Below are 10,244 nucleotides of genomic sequence, written 5' to 3'. Positions count from 1 at the left end.
GGAACAAAACAGTCTACTGTAAATACGCTGAATTTCTGAAGTTAATTTGAAAATGGAAGTATCAGTATCAGCCTTTTAAATGCCACATTGTCCACACTCTATGTGATCTCAGTTTTCTCTGTTTGCTCATATCAGTTAACATGCACTTTTGAACTCCGAACGCTAGAGATGTTGAGTGCTGAGTCTCTGCTGACCGTTCACTGTGACTGAAACCAGAGCGTCCACCATAATGGCATCATTGATCTCTGGACATATCTTCTCTGTCGCTGCTTTCAAAGCTTCCACTGCCATGAGAAATATTTTTCCGAAGGAGAATTGCAAGCTTTATCTTGGTGAGAGGCTTGATCTGCCCTCCCTTACTCTCAGAGGCCCGAAGTGCTTTTAGTCCCGCTGCCTCAGTCTTTCTCTGACCTTCAGGCACAGATAATGTGGTGGCTTGGCTTTTGTCTCCTTTATGGGACACAGCAGCTGCTTCACTTACCAATATGAAGTAAAATGGACATCAACTCATGTAATGAATTGGAACAATTCCTGCATGTGGAGATGCTTTAATCTGCAATATAATGCATTTATGAGTCAGTTTTGTGTAACAATATTTTAACTTTTTATATATTTCTGTGGTTAAACCTTATTTTGTATTTCTTCTGACCTGTTTAGATTGTGATATGGTCTCCTGTGCTACTCTCCATCTTCAAACAAAAGCATCTATTAAGGCTAATTTCAGAATGGCCAACATCTAATTATTTAGTTTATATCAAGTGGCTAGAGAAATGTAGGCCATTGAAATATATAGGAAGCAGACAAGGTCACATTTGCTACTTACTTAGGCTGCTATATGCGGAAAAGAGAAAGCATACTTTTGCTTTCTCAGGTATTTAGGATATTTTAAATTAATTTAAGTGATTATTTGTTTTATACTAATCATTCCCTTCAGGCTGGAGGTCTGAACCTGAAATAAAATTCGTTGTGAATGTACTGTGCTTTTAAATCTACGGTAGTCCCGCCCCACAGCGTTTGACCAACCAGCAGCTCTGACACACAACCCGACTCTGAATTGTGGACTAATCACAGCTCGTCTCCCAACAGCAGTGGAACAGTGCCGCTGTAGCAGTCTGGTTGATATCAGCCGTATCACAGCCAGTCTACCGTGCGACTGACACGGTCTGCGTACACATAAAATGCCCGGAAAGTGACACTGGATTCCGTGAAGGTTTTCTGACCGACGGACCCAAGTCTCCTGCACCGTATCCGCAGCATTGGGTAGGTTGTTGGCGCTGTGGTGCTGTTACAATGTCCCTTTCATATCCTTTCCTTTAGCCCATAGCTGCGACAATTAAACGCACATTTTTGGCAATGGGGTTTGTATAATAATACGTCGTTTTCTTAGCATTAACATAGCCTAGCTACTTTTCTTCTTCAATGTTGGTTACATAAGTGATAGTGTTTGGAATGTTGGTATCACGATTGGAAAATGACCCTGGCTGATAAAATCACATACACATTAAGAGCGTGTCAAACCAAAAGCGTTTAGCCGGCATGTGTGTTGACAGATAGCACTGTTACATGACCGGGAAACGTCTGTATCACAAATCTGATTTCGTTTTCGACAAACGTAGTTAGGTTACACACCTTGAAGACCACCGAAAACATTTTACAAGAGGCAACTCTCAACTGGCCCCACGGCTGGGCCATCAGACAGTGCGTTTTACAATTGAACTTAAAACATGTCCTCTGTGCTATTCCTTCTACCATTTCCATCCAACATTAACACTGCTGGGTGGGGGGAAGAAGGCTTTGGAGGATAACTAAAGTTCACATTCGATGTAGACATTGTAGCTCAGTGGGGAAGATGGCAGAGGTGGATGAAGTACTCAGATATTGTACTTAAGTCAAAGTAGAAATACTAAAGTGTAGTAATGCTCTGTTACAAGTAAAAGTCCTATATTCAAAATGTTACTCAAGTAAAAGTACTGGCGTCTATATATAGTTAAAGTGCACATTATGCAGATTGGCCTATTTCAGAATAATATATATTATATGTTTTCATTAAAATTATTGATACTTAAAGTGTTCTCAAAGCTGGTAAAGGTGCAGCTAGTTTGAATGACTTTGTATACTGCAGGGTAGCTTGTGCATTTACTCCAGGTTTAACTAAAGTCTAATATAAGAGTTGTTTGTATTTCACATAATTGATTCAAATCTGTGAAGTAACTAAAGGTATTAAATACATGTAGTAGAGTAAAGGTACAGCATTTACCACTGAATTGTAGTAGAGTAGAAGTACAAAGTAGCGGAAAATGGAAATACTCAAGTAAAGTAAAGGTCCCTCAAAATTGTACTTGAGTAAATGTACTTGGTTACTTTACACCACTGTTTGAAGGATACGTTAAGTTCAGATTTGATGTAGAAATGTAGCCTCAGTGGTGTAGATTGTTTTGAGGTTACGAATACGATACATGAATAGATAATGGAATGTGTTCGCTTATACTTGTTTTGGCCTGAGAGTGCAGCAAAGGTTGGAAAAATTGACCCTGCCTCAGTTAATCACATTGGTCAAGCTTGTGCATAGCAACCATGTAACGGTATGATCCTCAAATGATGGAAACGTAATCATTTTATTGCCTAGGTCCTTTCAGATGCCAAACAAATGTATCCTGTGGTGGACAAGAGAGCTATGGATGGATAAACTGAAAATTCACATTTAGACTTTTCCATCTTTTTAAGAATGCAGTGTTGATGTTTACCACTACTGTGTCCCAGACTGCTGACGTAAACAGTTATCGAAGATGTCGGAAATTCAAGAAAATAAAGGACATTCTTAGCTCATCTGGCAGGGAAATTGTTCAGGGGATTAACAAGGATGCACTTTTTTAAAAGAAAATACTTAGTAGCAGTCTATAAAGGCTAAAAGAAAGATTTCCAGTGGCCGGCGAGGGGCATAGAGTGCCAGTGTCTCGGTGTCGTGGAGCACATCTGCTGCGTGCAGGTGGTCTGGACTCGGATGAATTCAGAGCATTTCTCAGAGCTGGCTGCTCTCACTTGGTTGGCTTTCACAGCTGCAGAGCTGGATCAGTTGGGCTTCAGCTCATACTCTCATTTCCTTGTCTCAGAAGAACACCCACTGCCGCAGCACAATTATTACATTCAGTCAAGCAGCTGTCTGACCGCTGAGCACAGCCAGGTTTCAACTGCAGACCAGGGCCCGTATTTAGGAACACACATAAAGTGGTGCGGTGATGATGTGTTTTTGTAGGTCGACCCGGAAGTGAGCATCTCAAGGGCTCCCTCGACAAAAATAAATGGGATTTTTCATTGGATTTTGGAATATCGCAGAAAGAAAGCACACATATTTATGGTACTTACACATTTGGTTTTGCAGGATAATCTTCATTATTACACGACTTTATGATTTATAAAGCGTAAATGCAATCACCAGTAGTAAAAAGCTAATGTTAAGCTAGAAAGGAACTGCATCTACATGGAATCCATCACATGTCTTAACGTCACAACTGCTAAGATAAAGGCAGACTTGTGTTTGGCATGATGACGTTTAGTAATCTTATTAAGACCCTCGTTAGAAACAGCCATTTTTAAGACTCATAGAAGCTTCTGACATTCACAAATGAGGTCATTACTGATATATTTATGTTGTAGCACAAAACATGAACACCTCTTAAGCGTATCTTAACTATAGATCTTATTATAAAGACGTTCAAAAAACCATTGACTTCGAGACGAGGTTACCGGAAGTGGTTGAATGCTGTATCATTTCAGGGTTTTATGACTCATTCGTGCACAGCTTGTTTTCATTGTGAAACACATATTGATGGATTGCAGTTTGTTGACTCATCCTGAGTGAGGACCCTCATTTTTGTTTATCTAGTTGTCTGCACCTTCAAAGTTTACAGCTGACATGTCACTCTATGTATTTCTTTAACGCCTTTCATAGTGTTGGCATTTTTTGTGAGTTAAAGCTACCAAACACTAGGGAAGTAGCATCGTATGAAATTTATGGGAAACTATAAAACTTGGGTCTTTCAGAGAGGTGTCCCGGAACAGTTGAGCTTTCGCAATAAGTTTGGCGACCACCCACACATTGCTCAGGTTTCCCCAGTGACCTGCTGTATTTCAGTGAGAAATGAATGGACCTATTATTGTATGTGTTGTATGGCTGCATGCACAGTTTGATAATGAACCGTACAGCAACACACATCTGTGACTCTGTAACCAGCAAAGGCTTTTAATCGCTTTTAAAATGACATAAAAGGTTAATTAGCTATCAGCATTGTTGTCAATACATTTCCTGTTGATGCACTAAATACGCAAATACGCACAAATAGGCGGAGATGGAATAATAATACTTGAAGTGTGCCGTTCCTGCTTTGATTTTGAGGATCAACATTTCAATTTAATTTCAATAAAAAAAGTTACTATCACCCGATTTGTAATGGTTACCCATTTTTTTTTTTTATATATAAAAAAACATTTCAGCCTAAAACAAAATCCTGTTTACAAGGGTACATTGGACTAACACAATTTAGCATCGTAAATGTACATTTAAAAAAAAAAAATTATAATATTATTATTGTGGCATTATGTTTTTTTTGATAAAATACAAACAAGTAGAAGCTCTGTAATAATTAATAAAAAGCAATCATTTATTTAGCTAAATGTTATAGTATCATACCACTGTCACATGAAATCTATACAAATCATGCTGCTTACCACTTTGAAAAGCACGTGTCAAGCTTGTTTATTTAAGTAGTCTATTGAATAGTATCACATCTGTTTTTATGAATTCTGGATATTTTTGTTGCCAATCCTCATTGACTATTACTGCATCACCACCACACAACAATAACATATTTGAAAAGATCGCAAACATAATTTAGCATTTTCATGCACTATCTATCTCAAGCTATCGAGTTGATAATCATAGTCAAATTCGAGGAGTCATTGTCTCCCTCGACAATTGAAGAATGTAGTATGATTTCGAATAATCAGCAGTAAAATATGAAGTATTTATTGTTAATACTGTAGTTTTAAAAACGGTCTCCAGGGCAACACTCCTACACTGACATCCCTGGTAGCCGAGATTGTGTCTCACTGCCTTACAAATTGTTGACTAAAGGCTGCCCACACAGTACACAGACCCCCCCCCCCCCACCTTTACACACTGTCTATTCATTTGCAGACTTACTCCACCGTGTCTTTCAGCCAGTCACTTTACTGATTAGGGATTTATCATCTGCTGTTTATAGCCTCTGCATTGTGGTTGTGAGAGTACATCTGCTGGGCACCAAGGAACAGTTGATTAACCGAAGTGTTGCATTGCTTGAACAGGGCATAGTGAAACCAGGGTATTGTGATGCTGCATGCCATGTAGGCACAACTGCTGTGGTTTGAAGTGCAATCACTTCCTGTGTTAAAAGCAGTAAGACTGTCAGCCAATTTGTAGGGCTGTCCCGAATGCCATTTTTCGGGCTCCGGATATTCGGTCGTAATCGGCAGCGAATATTCGGCCCGCGCGGTGGGGGGGGGAGATGCGTAGTAATCGGCAGCGAACCGCTTCAACACGTGTTACTTTTGCAGTTGTATGTCTTAAGTGTAATTTGGCTTGGCTTCCTATTTTGTATTGGCATGCTTTTATTTTGAAGGAGAGTTAGCGCTGTTGACAGGAAGTTGTTGTTGTTGCTATGGAAACAACGTGCCGGAGATTAACGGAGAAAAGTCATATCTACATATAAAGACGGAGAAAGTAAGCAATAACGTTTAAGGTTAAGTGTTAGCACCCCCGAAGAGGCACAATATATTATATTGCTCATCAGCAACCTTGCAAAAAACTCCTGGAACTTCACATATAGATAATTGCAAATGTGTTTCAAAAATAGGACAAACCAATGTAACATTTCTTATATTTTCATAACGTGTTGTTCCATCACGGGCCTCAAGAACAGCTTCAGTCCTTATTGTCGCAGATTCTCCAAGTATTTAAATGAACACCTGTGTGGGGAGTGGGGACATACTGTAGATAACTGTTGAGCTGATAATGAATATGATCTTGGTGGGACTACTTATCTGTTCTGGTTGGAATGGGGCCAGTTGGTGCACAGTTAGAAGATAACATGATATAATGTGTTGTATATTTAAGCAATAGCTCACTTCAGGCAGTGATTCAGATTCTGTCACTGCCAGTCTTTAACATAAACATTTCTTTAAACATGTTTGATATTTACGACTGGCCAAAGGTAGACGTAGTGGTAAATAAATAGCTTTACCTGAAGTTGGCTTAGATTTACAAAGTAATTGACCTTCGGTAGCCTATATATATTATCTCCAGAAGATATTGCCCACACTTGTTTTTTTCCTCCTTTTTTGGCCTTTTCAGCGCAAGGGTCCCTGCATGTCAGCAGTGCAAGACGCTGGTTGTTGTCCTTGTGTTAGTACAGTAATATGTGACCGTTCAGTTGTCGTTCTTGCAGGATTTGACACAGTTGCACATGGGATGGCTTTGAAACTTTAAACTATACAACTTTATCAAGTACTGACATTTCAACCAAGCTCAAAAACCCACTGCTGTTCCTTTCTTTTTTTTAATGGAACTGCCTCTAATGTAATGTCAGAGTTCAGTATAAATCATGTTCTCACACACTCTGGAGCATAGATTGAGTTTTATTTGGATTATTTACACCCTGCAATATAAAAAGGGGTTTTCTTGTCATAGTACAGAGCAGGGATTTCCTTTATGGTTCCTCTGAACGAGGTAATCTCTTGTGCAAATCATAATAAAGCAGCCACTCCCTGTCTTATTCGAGTCTTTATCCCTTTCTCATCCTATGCCGGTTTTTTAATGGGTGAGTGTGATATTTTATGTGGAAAAAGGGAGGCAGGCATAACATTACATCCAAAACACCTCATTCATTTGGTTCTGTGAAAATAATACAACTCGGTAATTAAACCGATGTTAAAGGGGATGACTCTTGCCTGAGGGCAGAGTTTCTCCTGGCTAAATAATGTCAGATTGTCTCAGCTGTAATTGCACTCCATCCATTCGGAACACGATGACTAGGTCCCTGCAGGTCGTAAACACTGTGACAGGTGTGTAAGCAAATGAAATCCCTCGGGAACCAAAGGTTGACTCAAGGTTTGTACAAATAATGGGGGAGGTAATGCGGGAGGAGGATGACTGTGTGTTCCCTCATCCCCTAGTTTATTTGCTTTCTAATCCCGTCAGATGATGCATGCATGCAGAGGTAACTGTAGCCATGTATTAAGAAGCAGACAGTCATTTTTTGGGATTATTTTGCACACACCGACCGAATCAAGACTTTACTCCGACTGGAGTTAGTGTGTCTTGCCTTGGGAAGGACATCTCTTCTTCCTGTCATACTGGAGGTTGATTCGATTTTTACATGGCATGTGATTTATGACAGGGTAAAGGCCACAGTCCTTCTATGTGTTCTTGCAGTTGTGTGTAAATTCAGGAATGTACCAGAACAAAGATTTCTTATATAAGTGGGGCACTTATCAGTAAGAGGATGACAGGAGATGAACAAGCAGGGCCACTGTGATGACTGTTTTTCACTATTTTGTAATTCAGGTTTTTCTTATTATAACAATTATTCGTTATTTTCATTTAATATTTTATTTTAAAAGCCTCATTGCTTTTTAAATACTCTTTAACAGTGCGAATGCAGATATTTTTGAATGGAAGCTACATTTACAGGTGCTTTTCTTGGTGATAGTCAGTATGTAACGGTTCTTATATTATGTCAACTGTTCCTTCAATTCGCATGGGTTCAGTTGTAGCAATAATGTTATTTCAATATGAAAACAAGGCACAAATGTCATTGAGCACCAGAAACAAGGCCAATCCAGTATCATTAGTTATCATTCGGAGCAACTGTCTTAGACTTGCCACTTTTCTGCACCATCTTTAGTCAATGAGAGGAGCAGCATCAGCATGTTAAGCTGGAGCAAGCCCCCAGGAAGTAGGCCGGGTGTTTTCATTGACTTGCATTGGCAAACAGATGTCTATTAATCAGCAAATACTTGTTTCAGCTTAATCAACTAACAAGTACAAACACTTGAACAGCCCTTATTTAAATCATTGGGTACTTAAAGTTGTTCAAATGTTCTAAAAGCTGAATCTAGAGTTACCTTCCCCCTCGAATGATATATCTGAGCTGAGATCAGCCATGACGCTGCGGATTGGAGGAAGAGTTCAAGGAAAACGCAAATGCACATGCTCTACCGGCCCAATCGGTGAAAGATCCCTTCAGGATCCGTGTTTTTTTTGTTCTAGAAAGTCAGGCCATCTTGGCTTCTTGTGCCACTGAGCAACTCTCATAGAAATGATCGCGGCCCCCCCCTCCAACGCTGTACCAAGTTTCTTTATGCTGCTGCTGATGCTGCCATCTTCAAGCAAAGAAACAATTGACACTCCATAGTGAAGCTGCTCATTCCTGCTACATTTTTTCAAGTGAGTCACAAGCTAACAAGCTAACAAGCTAACTTGAGGTGCAGGCAGAGTTAAAGTTGGCTGATGATGATACAACTATTTTATAGCGGATGAATCCATACAACATTAGAAGACCTGCAACGTCCCTTATCATATTAATGACTACACTATAAAATATAATCTGGAACATATATCAAAGCCTTATCCGCACATGTCCGCCAGCCTCGTTACAGATAAAAACACACCATGCTGCTGGTAGTGAAAGATATAATCTGTAAAAAAGATTATGTCTTCCATCTTCAGCTATGTAATGTGAGGGTGAAAGAAGAGTACTGAAACATTTGGACTATTATAAATCTCTCCTCCTTTCTATAAAAGGTGATACAGGCAAATAAATACCATGATCAGCTTTTTAAGACAGGCAGCGTGTCCGCTAGGGGGGCGTCTTGCCGTCATTTGATGCCCTTATTCGGCTCGGAACGCCCTGAACTCGAGCCGAGGGCGTCCAAAAAAGAAAATAATTCGAGAGAAGATCGAGAGTTTTTTTAGCTTGAAAAGGAAAAAGGACAAGGACATCCCTCTGTTGGAGGGGCAAAGGAGTCTGGTGGGATTCTTTTCGCCGCCAGCAAAGCGTGTTCCTGTGACGGAAAGTGAACTGCCGGCGAGCCTTGACGGGGGGTGCTAGTGGAGCGCGAGCGTGAACTGTGAGCGTGAACTGTGAGCGCCGGAGCCTCGCAGCGGCGAAACTGAGGCTCCGTGGTAAACTGTGGTAACATGAAGGGCCGTTTAGGAGCCGAAAGAGCCGGCTCTTCTTAGTGAGCCGAGTCAAATGATCCGGCTCACTAAAAAGAGCCGGAATTCCCTTCACTAATACGTAAAGAGATGGTATCTATAAAGGGACGGCTCAATTCAAGTCACGTGATGTCACGCCCCCCCGCTCTCGGGGTGGACGCCCTCTCAGCCCTGGTCTGGCGGAAGGACATATTGCTCACACCAGCTGATTTCCCCTGCCTACTGTATGCCCGGCGGAGTGATCATTCATGGACTAATCATTGGAACATTTTATCAAAAATATTTCAACCTGCCTTGCATTCTTATCAAACAATGAATATCAGAGGAGAAACGATTGAGTAAAAGGACTTTTGTAGATATCTGATTGAATACCCTTATCAATATCTCAGACCTCTCTCTCTCCAGCGCTTTATGAGTTGCAGTCGCCCTCGTTATTAAGTGTTGATGTGGTTTGGTTTCACCGTAGCTCCATGGAGAGGAGCATCAGCTTCCACTGCTTCCCCTAACAGATCAATGTAAAAAGTATCCTGCGAGGCAGAGGATACAATATCAGTAACAGGAGAGAAAAGTCTCAATTAATTTAACACAAACACATTTTAGCCCTGGTGCAAGATGTAACCTGACACTGCTCTAAATCTCAGCAGCAGTTTATCAGTCAGGCGTTCATAAAGCTTCACCTCTGAAGGGACTGCTTCCTGAATATTGACAGGTCAACAATGCAAGGTAGTTGTAATCTTATAATATATATTGTTATATCACCCCATTGAAAATGATAACTTCTTTATACTCAGATTGCTTTTTCTCTGGATTGAGTCCCTTATGGTTTCCCTATGGTTTTTGATGTCGCTATATTTTTTTAAACTTGTTTTCTTTGGTTAACAATCTGAGAGACTTTTTTTTCCTACAACATAAAATAAGTCAGTAAGTATCATGTGAAGTGACATGTGAATGTCCAAAGCTTTTAAATGTCTTGGAAAAAAAGCGGTTCCTA

At 40.3% G+C, this 10,244-nt stretch overlaps 1 protein-coding gene across 2 annotated transcripts in view; it reads left to right on the top strand.

Moving 5' to 3' along the window:
* The first annotated feature begins 1,074 nt into the window (after window positions 1-1,074).
* Window positions 1,075-10,244, top strand: part of tpst1 (tyrosylprotein sulfotransferase 1) — a 44,613-nt gene continuing 35,443 nt past the window's right edge. For both annotated transcript variants that reach the window (XM_034240020.1, XM_034240019.1), the window contains exon 1: window positions 1,075-1,260. The gene's annotated coding sequence lies outside the window, so the exon portion shown is untranslated. The remainder of the gene's footprint in view (window positions 1,261-10,244) is intronic.

The sequence above is a fragment of the Gymnodraco acuticeps genome, unplaced genomic scaffold, assembly GCF_902827175.1.
Source record: "Gymnodraco acuticeps unplaced genomic scaffold, fGymAcu1.1, whole genome shotgun sequence".
Taxonomy (NCBI): Eukaryota; Metazoa; Chordata; class Actinopteri; order Perciformes; family Bathydraconidae; genus Gymnodraco; species Gymnodraco acuticeps.
This window is presented reverse-complemented; position numbering and strand designations above follow the sequence as displayed.